The sequence below is a fragment of the Pleurodeles waltl genome, chromosome 2_2, assembly GCF_031143425.1.
Source record: "Pleurodeles waltl isolate 20211129_DDA chromosome 2_2, aPleWal1.hap1.20221129, whole genome shotgun sequence".
Lineage (NCBI taxonomy): Eukaryota > Metazoa > Chordata > Amphibia > Caudata > Salamandridae > Pleurodeles > Pleurodeles waltl.
The window spans coordinates 1127357901-1127372604 of record NC_090439.1 but is presented as its reverse complement, the minus strand read 5'-3'; the positions used below and the strand labels follow the sequence as shown (position 1 = coordinate 1127372604).

Sequence of the window (14704 nt, the reverse complement as noted above, 5' to 3'; positions counted from 1 at the left end):
CCCCCCCTCTGCAATCTTCTTCTGTGTTCTTCTGTTCTTCTCTTCTGTTCTTCTGTTCTTCCCTTCTGTTCTTCTGTGTTCTTCCGGTCTTCTGTGTTCTTCTTCTCTGTTCTTCTCTGTGCTTCTGTGTTCTTCTTCTCGGTTCTTCTGTGTTCTTCTCTGTTCTTCTCTGTTCTTCTGCTCTTCCGATCTTCTGTGCTTCTGTCTTCTGTTCTTCTGTCTTCTGTTCTCCTGTCTTCGGCTCTTCTACCTCCTCCGTCTTCTTCCCCCGAGCCTGCCCTCCTGCTCCTTCCTCATCCCCCTCCCTCACTCGCCTCCCCCTCTCTCACCCCTAGCTAACCCGTTCGCTATCTACCTCCCTCACTCCTCCTATCTTCCTATCTCTCTAGCTCCCTATCTCACTATCTAACTCCCCCACTCTCCACCTCCTCCTACCTACCTATCTGTCTATCTATCTATTTCCCTATCTATCGACTTCTCTATCTATTTTCTCTATCTCTCCCCCCCTCCCGCCACCCCCTCTACTACCTATCTCCCTATCCTCTCACTCTACCTCTCTCCCTCACCCACCTCTACAACCCCCCCTCCCCTATCTTCACAACCCTACTCCTATCTCTCTCCCTAACCTCCAAACCTCCTAACACTCACCCTCCTCCACCCTAAACCCCCTCCCCCAGCTCCTCTCACTCTACCTGTCCCCCCCCTCCCTCGCGCTTTCCCGCCGCGACCTCCTGCACGCCCCCGCCCCCCAGCTCCCATTCGCCCCCAGCTGACCCCTCCCCCCCTCCTACCTCTTATGGCGGCCGCTGCGCGACTGCGCAGCGGGCGCGCGCAGCGGGCACGCCGCTGGCGCGCCGGAGGCAAGCCCGTCTGCGCCCGTCCGCGCCTGGCCCGCGCCCAGCGCCACGACCCCTGGTCCCCAGCTCCCCCAAGCCCCGCTGATCCGCTACGACCCCACCACCCTCCACGCCCTCAACCCAGGGCGCTCCAAAACCTGCTTCCTAGCTCACCCCAAACGCTCCCATGGACCCTTCGCCTGCAACTCCTGCAAACGCATCTTCCACCACGCAACTACCACGACCACAAGCCCACGCGCCATCAACCACCTCAAGTGCATCCTGATCAACGCTCGTTCCGTCCACAAGCACGCCGTTGAACTTTGGGACCTCCTGGACTCCACAGCCCCGGACGTCGCCTTCATCACGGAGACATGGATGAACGCCTCCTCTGCTCCAGACATCGCTACCCGCCATCCCCAAAGGCTACAGGATCTCCAGAAAAGACCGCACCAACCAAGTAGGAGGAGGTGTCGCCATCATCTTCAAAGACTCCATCAGCGTCACCACCTCCACCGAAGACCCCCCCCTCGCCGCTGAACACCTGCATTTTCAGATTCGCACCGACCCAAGGACCACCCTCAGAGGATCCCTCGTCTACCGTCCTCCCGGACCTCGCGCCTCTTTCAGCGACGCCATCGCCGACTTCATCTCCCCGCACGCCCTCGCCTCACCGGACTACATCCTCCTAGGCGACCTCAACTTCCATCTGGAACAAAACAACGACCCCAACACCACCACCCTGCTCGACAACCTCGCCAACCTCGGCCTCAAACAACTGGTGAACACCGCCACCCACATCGCCGGACACACGCTCGACCCTATCTTCTCCGCCAGCAAACACGTCTTCTTCAGCCACACCTCTGCCCTACACTGGACCGACCACAGCTGCGTCCACTTCACATTCCGACGCGAGACCTCCCACCTCCGCACTCAACCCATCCCTCATCGACAGTGGAACAAGATCCCTGAAGAGCAACTCTTCTCCGCTCTCGCCGCCAACCAACCCACCCTCACCACCGACCCCAACGACCCAGCTCTCAACCTCACAAACTGGATCTCCAACTGCGCTGACAACCTTGCTCCCCTCAAACGCACGCATCGACAGACCAACACCAAAAAACCTCTCTGGTTCTCTGACACCCTCAAAGAATCAAAGAAAACTTGTCGTGCCCTTGAGAAGGCCTGGCGCAAGGACCACACCGCTGACAACATGACCGCCCTCAAGAACGCTACACGCGTACACCACCACCTGATCCGCACTGCCAAAAGGAACTTTTTCACCGACAGACTAGACAAAAACAGCCACAACAGCAGAGAACTCTTCAGCATCGTCAAAGAGTTCTCCAACCCCAGCGCCAGCGCCAACGCCGTCACGCCCTCACAGGATTTGTGCGAATCCCTCGCCACTTTCTTCCATCGCAAGATCAGCGACCTCCACGACAGCTTCGGACACCAGACCCAACCATACACCACTGAACCCGCTTCCCCGGACATCACCCTCAACAACTGGACCCACATCAACACGGAAGAAACCAAATCCATCATGAACTCTATCCACTCCGGCGCCCCTTCGGACCCCTGCCCGCACTTCATCTTTAACAAAGCCGATGACATCATCGCCCCGCACCTCCAGACCGTCATCAACTCTTCTTTTTCTTCTGCTACCTTCCCCGAATGCTGGAAGCACGCTGAAGTCAACGCCCTACTAAAGAAACCTACGGCTGACCCAAGCGACCTGAAAAACTTCCGCCCCATCTCTCTTCTACCTTATCCAGCCAAGGTAATAGAAAAGACCGTCAACAAACAGCTGACCACCTTCCTGGAAGACAACAACCTGCTCGACCCTTCACAAACCGGATTCCGAACCAACCACAGCACGGAAACCGCCCTCATCTCAGTCACAGACGACATCAGAACCCTGATGGACAACGGTGAAACAGTCGCCCTCATTCTCCTCGACCTCTCGGCTGCCTTTGACACCGTCTGTCACCGCACCCTAATCACCCGCCTACGCTCCACCGGGATCCAAGGCCAGGCCCTGGACTGGATCGCCTCCTTCCTCGCTAACCGCTCCCAAAGAGTTTACCTCCCTCCGTTTCGCTCAGAACCCACCAAGATCATCTGCGGCGTACCTCAAGGCTCATCGCTCAGCCCGACACTCTTCAATGTCTACATGAGCCCCCTCGCCGACATCGTACGCAAGCACGACATCATCATCACCTCCTACGCCGACGACACCCAACTTGTACTCTCCCTCACCAAGGACCCCGCCAGCGCCAAGACCAACCTACAAGAGGGTATGAAGGACGTCGCAGATTGGATGAGGCTCAGCCGCCTAAAGCTGAACTCTGAAAAAACGGAAGTCCTCATCCTCGGCAACACCCCGTCCGCCTGGGACGACTCCTGGTGGCCCACGGCCCTCGGCACCGCACCGACCCCCGCAGACCACGCCCGCAACCTCGGCTTCATCTTGGACCCTCTTCTCACCATGACCAAGCAAGTCAACGCCGTGTCCTCCGCCTGCTTCCTCACTCTCCGCATGCTCCGTAAGATCTTCCGCTGGATCCCCGCCGACACCAGAAGAACCGTGACCCACGCCCTCGTCACGAGCCGCCTGGACTACGGCAACACCCTCTACACCGGGACCACAGCCAAACTCCAAAACCGCCTGCAACGCATCCAAAACGCCTCGGCCCGCCTCATCCTCGACGTACCCCGCAACAGCCACATCTCCGCACACCTGAGACACCTGCATTGGCTCCCAGTCAGCAAAAGGATCACCTTCCGTCTTCTCACCCACGCACACAAAGCCCTCCACAACAAGGGACCGGAATACCTCAACAGACGCCTCAGCTTCTACGTCCCCACCCGCCCCCTCCGCTCCACTGGCCTCGCACTTGCTGCCGTCCCTCGCACCCGCCGCTCCACGGCGGGTGGGAGATCTTTCTCCTTCCTGGCGGCCAAGACCTGGAACTCCCTCCCCACCAGCCTCAGGACCACCCAGGACCACTCCGCTTTCCGGAGACTCCTAAAGACTTGGCTGTTCGAGCAGCGATAACCCCCCCTTTCCCCCCTAGCGCCTTGAGACCCGCACGGGTGAGTAGCGCGCTTTATAAATGTTAATGATTTGATTTGATTTGATTTGAGTTGCTCTTTAGGCAGCAGTGCCTGGCGTGTGTATGTCACTGGGGCCCACTCACCACACTTTTGTTCATGGGTTAGGACTGCCCCAAGTCCCATCAGGCTTGCATCAACTGGCAGGGGGGTGGCTCATTAGTTTCAAAGTAGGCCAGCATAGTTGCGGCATAGTTTAGAAATGCCTTGTCCTGCTGTGGGCCACAAGTCCCTGTGGTGTCTGCCTTTGGGAGCTCTCTCAGAGTTTGGGTGAGCATAGGGAGGACCTGGATGAACCACCCACAGTAGTAAACCATGGCAAGAAAGTTTGGGACATGCAGGACGGTGCGGGGGATGATCTGACATCTTGAACCTTGTCTGGGTCGGAAGCTCCTCCATCTGCTGAGAAGACATAGCCCAACAAACCGATGTTATTCTTGAAGAATTTGCACTTTTCCTTTTTGCAATGTCAGCCCATTGTCTTTTAGCCTGTGTGGCAACTTTCTGTCTCTTGCTGTGCTCTTCATTGGAAGTGGTGTTTACAAGTATATCATCACTTACATCGATGATTCCTGGAAGGCCTCCCGGCACCTCTTATTGTGCTTTTGGAAACTACGTCAGCATTTGAAATGTCAAATTTTAGGGCCTGATTTAGAACTCGGCAGACAGGATAACCTGTCACAACGGTGACGGATACCCTGTCCGCCAAAATCTAAATCACATAGGACATAATGGGGTTTAGATTTCGGAAGATGGGATATTCGTCACCACTGTAACGGAGTAATTCGTCCACCGAGTTCTAAATCAGCCCAATAGCCTTTTAAACTGCCTGAGCCCGACATGCGTTGAAAAGTGGTTTTATATCAAGAGGCGGGATGGAGTAGTAACTGGGGGGAGCCAGACCGGCGATCAACTTTTGAAAACCACGCTGCTTCACTCAGTTCCTCTATGATGTCATTGACAGTCTGCGTTAGCTGCCCCTCCCTTTCTATAGCTGCGTTGGGTAGCCGCATGTCCGAGCATATACTGGCCTTACCTGGCTGTTTTGGTTTTCTTGCAACTATCATTGGTGACATCCACAGTGTGGGGCCACCAACTCTTTAAATTATGTCAGCCTCTTCCAGTTTCTTTAGTTTGGCTTCCACCTTTAGGCGGAGATCGAGGACTACTCTGCGTTGGCAGAGCACAACAGGTTGGACCATGCTGTCAATGTGGGTAGAGTATTTTATTTTCGAGGTACCCAATGCCATCCAATATCTTTAGGAAGTCCCAGAAGGCATCACCTATCTGGCTGGTGTGAACTCGAAGGGCAAAAAAGCCCAAATGAAGTTGTTCTGTAGGAGTGCCCCATGGCCCTCTTGAGTGACATATCTGTGTCACGCTTGAGCATGGTGGTGAATTGATCATTTAGCGCTAGATGCCACAAGGGCATATCTTAGCCCAGGCGGGGCATAGTAGCATGTGGGTGGCAGCTTTTCATAGGAGTCCTCGGACCTAACATTGACTCAGGCTCCCGTTCCGGTCACATCAGCACGTTCCGTTGACCATTCCAAGATTGTACATGTGGGCGGGCCTTTCATTTCACAATTGGCTTTCCCAGTGATGCGGAAAGTGCGCACCCCACCACCGCCTCAAGCTCTTCGCCATCCATGTCGTCCACTTCCTCCGGGTCAGCTCTTGGTCTGTGACGGTGTTGACAGTCAACATACTTTTGAGAAATGGTTCATTTTCTTACACGCCCCACTCGCGGGCCTTTAGCAGGGTGGGGGTGCAGGCCCTCCACAGTGCCATCAGGGCCTCCCAGGCTGAGGCTGTCACCAGGTTTGTTGGTTTATGGAGCTCCAGCTTCCCCGTGGGACACCCTCATTTTTAAAGGTTTTTTAGAGTCCGCCTCTGTGAGGATGTAACTCAGAGGCATCCCAGGGACCTGGAGGATGTCTTCACAAAGTTTGGAGGATTCACACTCCCTGGATAGTTTGCTCCTGGACCTCCTCTACCTTGTTGGTGAAAGCATCGGTCCCTGCACGATCTTTCAGCCGCGCATGGAATGTGTCCAGCGACTCTTCCGGCTCCTGGCTGCCCTTTCAGAAGATAAAATGCTCGTAGTCCGGGTTGGCCGTAGGGCTGTGACCACTCCAGAGTGCGTGTGAGGATGCCCCATTTCTTCAAGTGCACGTGACAACCTGTGTATGTCGTCCCGCAAGGTGAAGCTCCCTTCTCCTTTGTGAGCCACACCAGTGGCCGTGGAATATAGTTCCAGATGTTCCACCCACACTTTCCACCTCCGCCTCTGAGTGGCCAGGGGGGTAGGGATGAGGAATTCCTGCCACGCTGAGTTCTGCTGTCGTGACCGGCTCGGGTCCATGGTTGGTGACCACTAGTAAGCAAGGGGAGGGTGGTAAGTCAGTCTGGAAGAGCACTCGGCATGTTGGCCCTTCAAGTGGTCCAGATGCCACCAGGACTGGCCTTGAGATCTAGGGAAATCGTCTGAGGCGCTCAGCAGCACAGGACGGACTTCCGGTCTGGTCAGAGCCATGTGGCAGTGCTGTGGTGCGGCCTAAAGAGGTAGGTGGTGGGTGTAAGTGGGTGTCTTCACCTCAGCACTCATTGCAGTGGACACCCTAGGGGAGGGTATGGGTGCCGACAGGGTGTTCCCAAGTAGCTCACGAAATTACAGTGTTCTCTTGTTAAGTGCATTGCACCAGCGAAGTGCCGGTGCTCTCCCGTTTAAGGGCATTGCACCAATGCTGAGAAGTGCCGGTGCTCTCTCAAAGGATTGCACCAATGCTGAGAAGTGCTGGTGCTCTCTCAAAGGATTGCACCAATGCTGAGAAGTGCCGGTGCTCTCTCGTTAGGAGGATTGCACCAATGCTGAGAAGTGCCGGTGCTCTCTCGTTAGGAGGATTGCACCAATGCTGAGAAGTGCCGGTGCTCTCTCAAAGGATTGCACCAATGCTGAGAAGTGCTGGTGCTCTCTCAAAGGATTGCACCAATGCTGAGAAGTGCCGGTGCTTTCTCGTTAGGAGGATTGCACCAATGCTGAGAAGTGCCGGTGCTCTCTCTAAAAGGATTGCACCAATGCTGAGAAGTGCCGGTGCTCTCTCAAAGGATTGCACCACTAAGAAGTGACTGTGCTCTCTCAAAGGATTGCACCAATGCTGTGAAGTGCCCGTGCTCTCATTAAAAAGATTGCACCAATGCTGAGAAGTGCCAGTGCTCTCAAAGGATTGCACCAATGCTGAGAAGTGCCAGTGCTCTCTCTAAAAGGATTGCACCAATGCTGAGAAGTGCCGGTGCTCTCTCTAAAAGGATTGCACCAATGCTGAGAAGTGCCGGTGCTCTCTCCAAAAGGATTGCACCAATGCTGAGAAGTGCCGGTGCTCTCTCTCTCAAAGGATTGCACCAATGCTGAGAAGTGCCGGTGCTCTCATTAAAAAGATTGCACCAATGCTAAGAAGTGCCAGTGCTCTCAAAGGATTGCACCAATGCTGAGAAGTGCCAGTGCTCTCAAAGGATTGCTCCAATGCTGAGAAGTACCGGTGCTCTCTCAAAGGATTGCACCAAGGCTGAGAAGTGCTGGTGCTCTCAAAGGATTGCACCAAGGCTGAGAAGTGCTGGTGCTCTCAAAGGATTGCACCAAGGCTGAGAAGTGCTGGTGCTCTCTCAAAGGATTGCACCAATGCCGAGAAGTGCTGGTGCTCTCTCAAAGGATTGCACCAATGCCGAGAAGTGCTGGTGCTCTCTCAAAGGATTGCACCAATGCCGAGAAGTGCTGGTGCTCTCTCAAAGGATTGCACCAATGCCGAGAAGTGCTGGTGCTCTCTCAAAGGATTGCACCAATGCCGAGAAGTGCTGGTGCTCTCTCAAAGGATTGCACCAATGCTGAGAAGTGCCAGTTCTCTCTCATTACGAGGATTGCACCAATGCTGAGAAGTGCCAGTGCGCTCTCATTAAAAGATTTGCTCCAATGCTGAGAAGTGCCGGTTCTCTCAGAGGATTGCACCAATGCTGAGAAGTGCCAGTGCTCTCAAAGGATTGCACCAATGCTGAGAAGTGCTGGTGCTCTCTCTAAAAGGATTGTACCAATGCTGAGAAGTGCCGGTGCTCTCTCAAAGGATTGCACCACTGAGAAGTGTCTGCGCTCTCTCAAAGGATTGCACCAATGCTGAGAAGTGCCGGTGCTCTCTCAAAGGATTGCACCACTGAGAAGTGGCGGTTCTCTCTCAAAGGATTGCACCAATGCTGTGAAGTGCCGGTGCTCTCATTAAAAAGATTGCACCAATGCTGAGAAGTGCCAGTGCTCTCAAAGGATTGCACCAATGCTGAGAAGTGCCAGTGCTCTCAAAGGATTGCTCCAATGCTGAGAAGTGCCAGTGCCCTTAAAGGATTGCACCAATGCTGAGAAGTGCCGGTGCTCTCTCAAAGGATTGCACTAATGCTGAGAAGTGCCGGTGCTCTCTCAAAGGATTGCACTAATGCTGAGAAGTGCCGGTGCTCTCTCAAAGGATTGCACTAATGCTGAGAAGTGCCGGTGCTCTCTCAAAGGATTGCACCAATGCTGAGAAGTGCCAGTGCTCTCAAAGGATTGCTCCAATGCTGAGAAGTGCCAGTGCCCTTAAAGGATTGCACCAATGCTGAGAAGTGCCGGTGCTCTCTCAAAGGATTGCACTAATGCTGAGAAGTACTGGTGCTCTCTCAAAGGATTGCACCAATGCTGAGAAGTGCCAGTGCTCTTAAAGGATTGCACCAATGCTGAGAAGTGCCCGTGCTCTCAAAGGATTGCACCAATGCCGAGAAGTGCTGGTGCTCTCATTAAAAAGATTGCACCAATGCTAAGAAGTGCTGGTGCTCTCTCAAAGGATTGCACCAATGCCGAGAAGTGCTGGTGCTCTCAAAGGATTGCACCAATGCTGAGAAGTGCTGGTGCTCTCTCGTTAGGAGGATTGCACCAATGCTGAGAAGTGCTGGTGCTCTCTCATTACGAGGATTGCACCAATGCTGAGAAGTGCTGGTGCTCTCTCAAAGGATTGCACCAATGCTGAGAAGTGCCAGTGGTCTCTCATTAGGGGGATTGCACCCATGCTGAGAAGTGCCAGTTCTCTCTTATTATGAGGATTGCACCAATGCTGAGAAGTGCCAGTGCGCTCTCATTAAAAGGACTGCTCCAATGCTGAGAAGTGCCGGTTCTCTCAAAGGATTGCACCAATGCTGAGAAGTGCCAGTGCTCTCTCAAAGGATGGCACCAATGCTGAGAAGTGCCGGTGCTCTCATTAAAAAGATAGCACCAATGCTGAGAAGTGCCGGTGCTCTCATTAAAAATATAGCACCAATGCTGAGAAGTGCAGGTGCTCTCTCAAAGGATTGCACCAATGCTGAGAAGTGCTGGTGCTCTCTCAAAGGATTGCACCAATGCTGAGAAGTGCTAGTGCTCTCAAAGGATTGCACCAATGCTGAGAAGTGCTAGTGCTCTCAAAGGATTGCACCAATGCTGAGAAGTGCCGGTGCTCTCATTAAAAAAAATAGCACCAATGCTGAGAAGTGCCAGTGCTCTCAAAGGATTGCACCAATGCTGAGAAGTGCCAGTGCTCTCAAAGGATTGCACCAATGCTGAGAAGTGCTGGTGCTCTCGTTAGGAGGATTGCACCAATGCTGAGAAGTGCTGGTGCTCTCTTGTTAGGAGGATTGCACCAATGCTGAGAAGTGCCGGTGCTGTCTTAAAGGATTGCACCAATGCTGAGAAGTGCTGGTGCTCTCTCATTAATAGGATTGCACCAATGCTGAGAAGTGCTGGTGCTCTCTCATTAATAGGATTGCACCAATGCTGAGAAGTGCCGATTCTCTTTGATAGGATTGCACCAGTGCTGAGAAGTGACGATTCTCTTTCATAGAATTGCACCAATGCTGAGAAGTGCTGGTGCTCTCTCAAAGGATTGCACCAATGCTGAGAAGTGCCAGTTCTCTCTCATTACGAGGATTGCACCAATGCTGAGAAGTGCCAGTGCTCTCTCAAAGGATTGCACCAATGCTGAGAAGTGCCGGTTCTCTCAAAGGATTGCACCAATACTGAGAAGTGCCGGTTCTCTCAAAGGATTGCACCAATGCTGAGAAGTGACGATTCTCTCATAGGATTGCACCAATACTGAGAAGTGCCGGTTCTCTCAAAGGATTGCACCAATGCTGAGAAGTGACGATTCTCTCATAGGATTGCACCAATGCTGAGAAGTGCCGATGCTCTCTCAAAAGATTGCACCAATGCTGAGAAGTGACGATTCTCTCATAGGATTGCACCAATGCTGAGAAGTGCCGGTGCTCTCTCAAAGGATTGCACCAATGCTGAGAAGTGACGATTCTCTCATAGGATTGCACCAATGCTGAGAAGTGCCGGTGCTCTCTCAAAGGATTGCACCAATGCTGAGAAGTGACGATTCTCTCATAGGATTGCACCAATACTGAGAAGTGCCGGTTCTCTCAAAGGATTGCACCAATGCTGAGAAGTGACGATTCTCTCATAGGATTGCACCAATGCTGAGAAGTGCCGGTGCTCTCTCAAAGGATTGCACCAATGCTGAGAAGTGACGATTCTCTCATAGGATTGCACCAATACTGAGAAGTGCCGGTTCTCTCAAAGGATTGCACCAATGCTGAGAAGTGACGATTCTCTCATAGGATTGCACCAATGCTGAGAAGTGCCGGTGCTCTCTCAAAGGATTGCACCAATGCTGAGAAGTGACGATTCTCTCATAGGATTGCACCAATGCTGAGAAGTGCCGGTGCTCTCTCAAAGGATTGCACCAATGCTGAGAAGTGACGATTCTCTCATAGGATTGCACCAATGCTGAGAAGTGCCGGTTCTCTCAAAGGATTGCACCAATGCTGAGAAGTGCCGGTTCTCTCATAGGATTGCACCAATGCTGAGAAGTGACGATTCTCTCATAGGATTGCACCAATGCTGAGAAGTGCCGATGCTCTCTCAAAAGATTGCACCAATGCTGAGAAGTGACGATTCTCTCATAGGATTGCACCAATGCTGAGAAGTGCCGGTGCTCTCTCAAAGGATTGCACCAATGCTGAGAAGTGACGATTCTCTCATAGGATTGCACCAATGCTGAGAAGTGCCGGTGCTCTCTCAAAGGATTGCACCAATGCTGAGAAGTGACGATTCTCTCATAGGATTGCACCAATACTGAGAAGTGCCGGTTCTCTCAAAGGATTGCACCAATGCTGAGAAGTGACGATTCTCTCATAGGATTGCACCAATGCTGAGAAGTGCCGATGCTCTCTCAAAAGATTGCACCAATGCTGAGAAGTGACGATTCTCTCATAGGATTGCACCAATGCTGAGAAGTGCCGGTGCTCTCTCAAAGGATTGCACCAATGCTGAGAAGTGACGATTCTCTCATAGGATTGCACCAATGCTGAGAAGTGCCGGTGCTCTCTCAAAGGATTGCACCAATGCTGAGAAGTGACGATTCTCTCATAGGATTGCACCAATACTGAGAAGTGCCGGTTCTCTCAAAGGATTGCACCAATGCTGAGAAGTGACGATTCTCTCATAGGATTGCACCAATGCTGAGAAGTGCCGGTGCTCTCTCAAAGGATTGCACCAATGCTGAGAAGTGACGATTCTCTCATAGGATTGCACCAATGCTGAGAAGTGCCGGTGCTCTCTCAAAGGATTGCACCAATGCTGAGAAGTGACGATTCTCTCATAGGATTGCACCAATGCTGAGAAGTGCCGGTTCTCTCAAAGGATTGCACCAATGCTGAGAAGTGCCGGTTCTCTCATAGGATTGCACCAATGCTGAGAAGTGCCGGTGCTCTCTCAAAAGATTGCACCAATGCTGAGAAGTGACGATTCTCTCATAGGATTGCACCAATGCTGAGAAGTGCCGGTGCTCTCTCAAAGGATTGCACCAATGCTGAGAAGTGACGATTCTCTCATAGGATTGCACCAATGCTGAGAAGTGCCGGTGCTCTCTCAAAGGATTGCACCAATGCTGAGAAGTGACGATTCTCTCATAGGATTGCACCAATGCTGAGAAGTGCCGGTGCTCTCTCAAAGGATTGCACCAATGCTGAGAAGTGACGATTCTCTCATAGGATTGCACCAATGCTGAGAAGTGCCGGTGCTCTCTCAAAGGATTGCACCAATGCTGAGAAGTGACGATTCTCTCATAGGTTTGCACCAATGCTGAGAAGTGCCGGTGCTCTCTCAAAGGATTGCACCAATGCTGAGAAGTGACGATTCTCTCTCAAAGGATTGCACCAATGCTGAGAAGTGCCGGTGCTCTCTCATTAATAGGATTGCACCAATGCTGAGAAGTGCTGGTGCTCTCTCATTACGAGGATTGCACCAATGCTGAGAAGTGCCGGTGCTCTCTCAAAGGATTGCACCAATGCTGAGAAGTGACGATTCTCTCATAGGATTGCACCAATACTGAGAAGTGCCGGTTCTCTCAAAGGATTGCACCAATGCTGAGAAGTGACGATTCTCTCATAGGATTGCACCAATGCTGAGAAGTGCCGGTGCTCTCTCAAAGGATTGCACCAATGCTGAGAAGTGACGATTCTCTCATAGGATTGCACCAATGCTGAGAAGTGCCGGTGCTCTCTCAAAGGATTGCACCAATGCTGAGAAGTGACGATTCTCTCATAGGATTGCACCAATACTGAGAAGTGCCGGTTCTCTCAAAGGATTGCACCAATGCTGAGAAGTGACGATTCTCTCATAGGATTGCACCAATGCTGAGAAGTGCCGGTGCTCTCTCAAAGGATTGCACCAATGCTGAGAAGTGACGATTCTCTCATAGGATTGCACCAATACTGAGAAGTGCCGGTTCTCTCAAAGGATTGCACCAATGCTGAGAAGTGACGATTCTCTCATAGGATTGCACCAATGCTGAGAAGTGCCGGTGCTCTCTCAAAGGATTGCACCAATGCTGAGAAGTGACGATTCTCTCATAGGATTGCACCAATGCTGAGAAGTGCCGGTTCTCTCAAAGGATTGCACCAATGCTGAGAAGTGCCGGTTCTCTCATAGGATTGCACCAATGCTGAGAAGTGCCGGTGCTCTCTCAAAAGATTGCACCAATGCTGAGAAGTGACGATTCTCTCATAGGATTGCACCAATGCTGAGAAGTGCCGGTGCTCTCTCAAAGGATTGCACCAATGCTGAGAAGTGACGATTCTCTCATAGGATTGCACCAATGCTGAGAAGTGCCGGTGCTCTCTCAAAGGATTGCACCAATGCTGAGAAGTGACGATTCTCTCATAGGATTGCACCAATGCTGAGAAGTGCCGGTGCTCTCTCAAAGGATTGCACCAATGCTGAGAAGTGACGATTCTCTCATAGGTTTGCACCAATGCTGAGAAGTGCCGGTGCTCTCTCAAAGGATTGCACCAATGCTGAGAAGTGACGATTCTCTCTCAAAGGATTGCACCAATGCTGAGAAGTGCCGGTGCTCTCTCATTAATAGGATTGCACCAATGCTGAGAAGTGCTGGTGCTCTCTCATTACGAGGATTGCACCAATGCTGAGAAGTGCCGGTGCTCTCTCAAAGGATTGCACCAATGCTGAGAAGTGACGATTCTCTCATAGGATTGCACCAATACTGAGAAGTGCCGGTTCTCTCAAAGGATTGCACCAATGCTGAGAAGTGACGATTCTCTCATAGGATTGCACCAATGCTGAGAAGTGCCGGTGCTCTCTCAAAGGATTGCACCAATGCTGAGAAGTGACGATTCTCTCATAGGATTGCACCAATGCTGAGAAGTGCCGGTGCTCTCTCAAAGGATTGCACCAATGCTGAGAAGTGACGATTCTCTCATAGGATTGCACCAATACTGAGAAGTGCCGGTTCTCTCAAAGGATTGCACCAATGCTGAGAATTGACGATTCTCTCATAGGATTGCACCAATGCTGAGAAGTGCCGGTGCTCTCTCAAAGGATTGCACCAATGCTGAGAAGTGACGATTCTCTCATAGGATTGCACCAATACTGAGAAGTGCCGGTTCTCTCAAAGGATTGCACCAATGCTGAGAAGTGACGATTCTCTCATAGGATTGCACCAATGCTGAGAAGTGCCGGTGCTCTCTCAAAGGATTGCACCAATGCTGAGAAGTGACGATTCTCTCATAGGATTGCACCAATGCTGAGAAGTGCCGGTGCTCTCTCAAAGGATTGCACCAATGCTGAGAAGTGACGATTCTCTCATAGGATTGCACCAATACTGAGAAGTGCCGGTTCTCTCAAAGGATTGCACCAATGCTGAGAAGTGACGATTCTCTCATAGGATTGCACCAATGCTGAGAAGTGCCGGTTCTCTCAAAGGATTGCACCAATGCTGAGAAGTGACGATTCTCTCATAGGATTGCACCAATGCTGAGAAGTGCCGGTGCTCTCTCAAAGGATTGCACCAATGCTGAGAAGTGACGATTCTCTCATAGGATTGCACCAATGCTGAGAAGTGCCGGTGCTCTCTCAAAGGATTGCACCAATGCTGAGAAGTGACGATTCTCTCATAGGATTGCACCAATACTGAGAAGTGCCGGTTCTCTCAAAGGATTGCACCAATGCTGAGAAGTGACGATTCTCTCATAGGATTGCACCAATGCTGAGAAGTGCCGGTGCTCTCTCAAAGGATTGCACCAATGCTGAGAAGTGACGATTCTCTCATAGGATTGCACCAATACTGAGAAGTGCCGGTTCTCTCAAAGGATTGCACCAATGCTGAGAAGTGACGATTCTCTCA

At 51.9% G+C, this 14704-nt stretch overlaps 1 protein-coding gene across 2 annotated transcripts in view; it reads left to right on the top strand.

Annotated features, from left to right (window-relative positions):
• The window catches only part of LOC138282929 (alanine aminotransferase 2), a 305965-nt gene that overhangs the window by 114920 nt on the left and 176341 nt on the right, over window positions 1–14704 (top strand). The window lies entirely within an intron of this gene.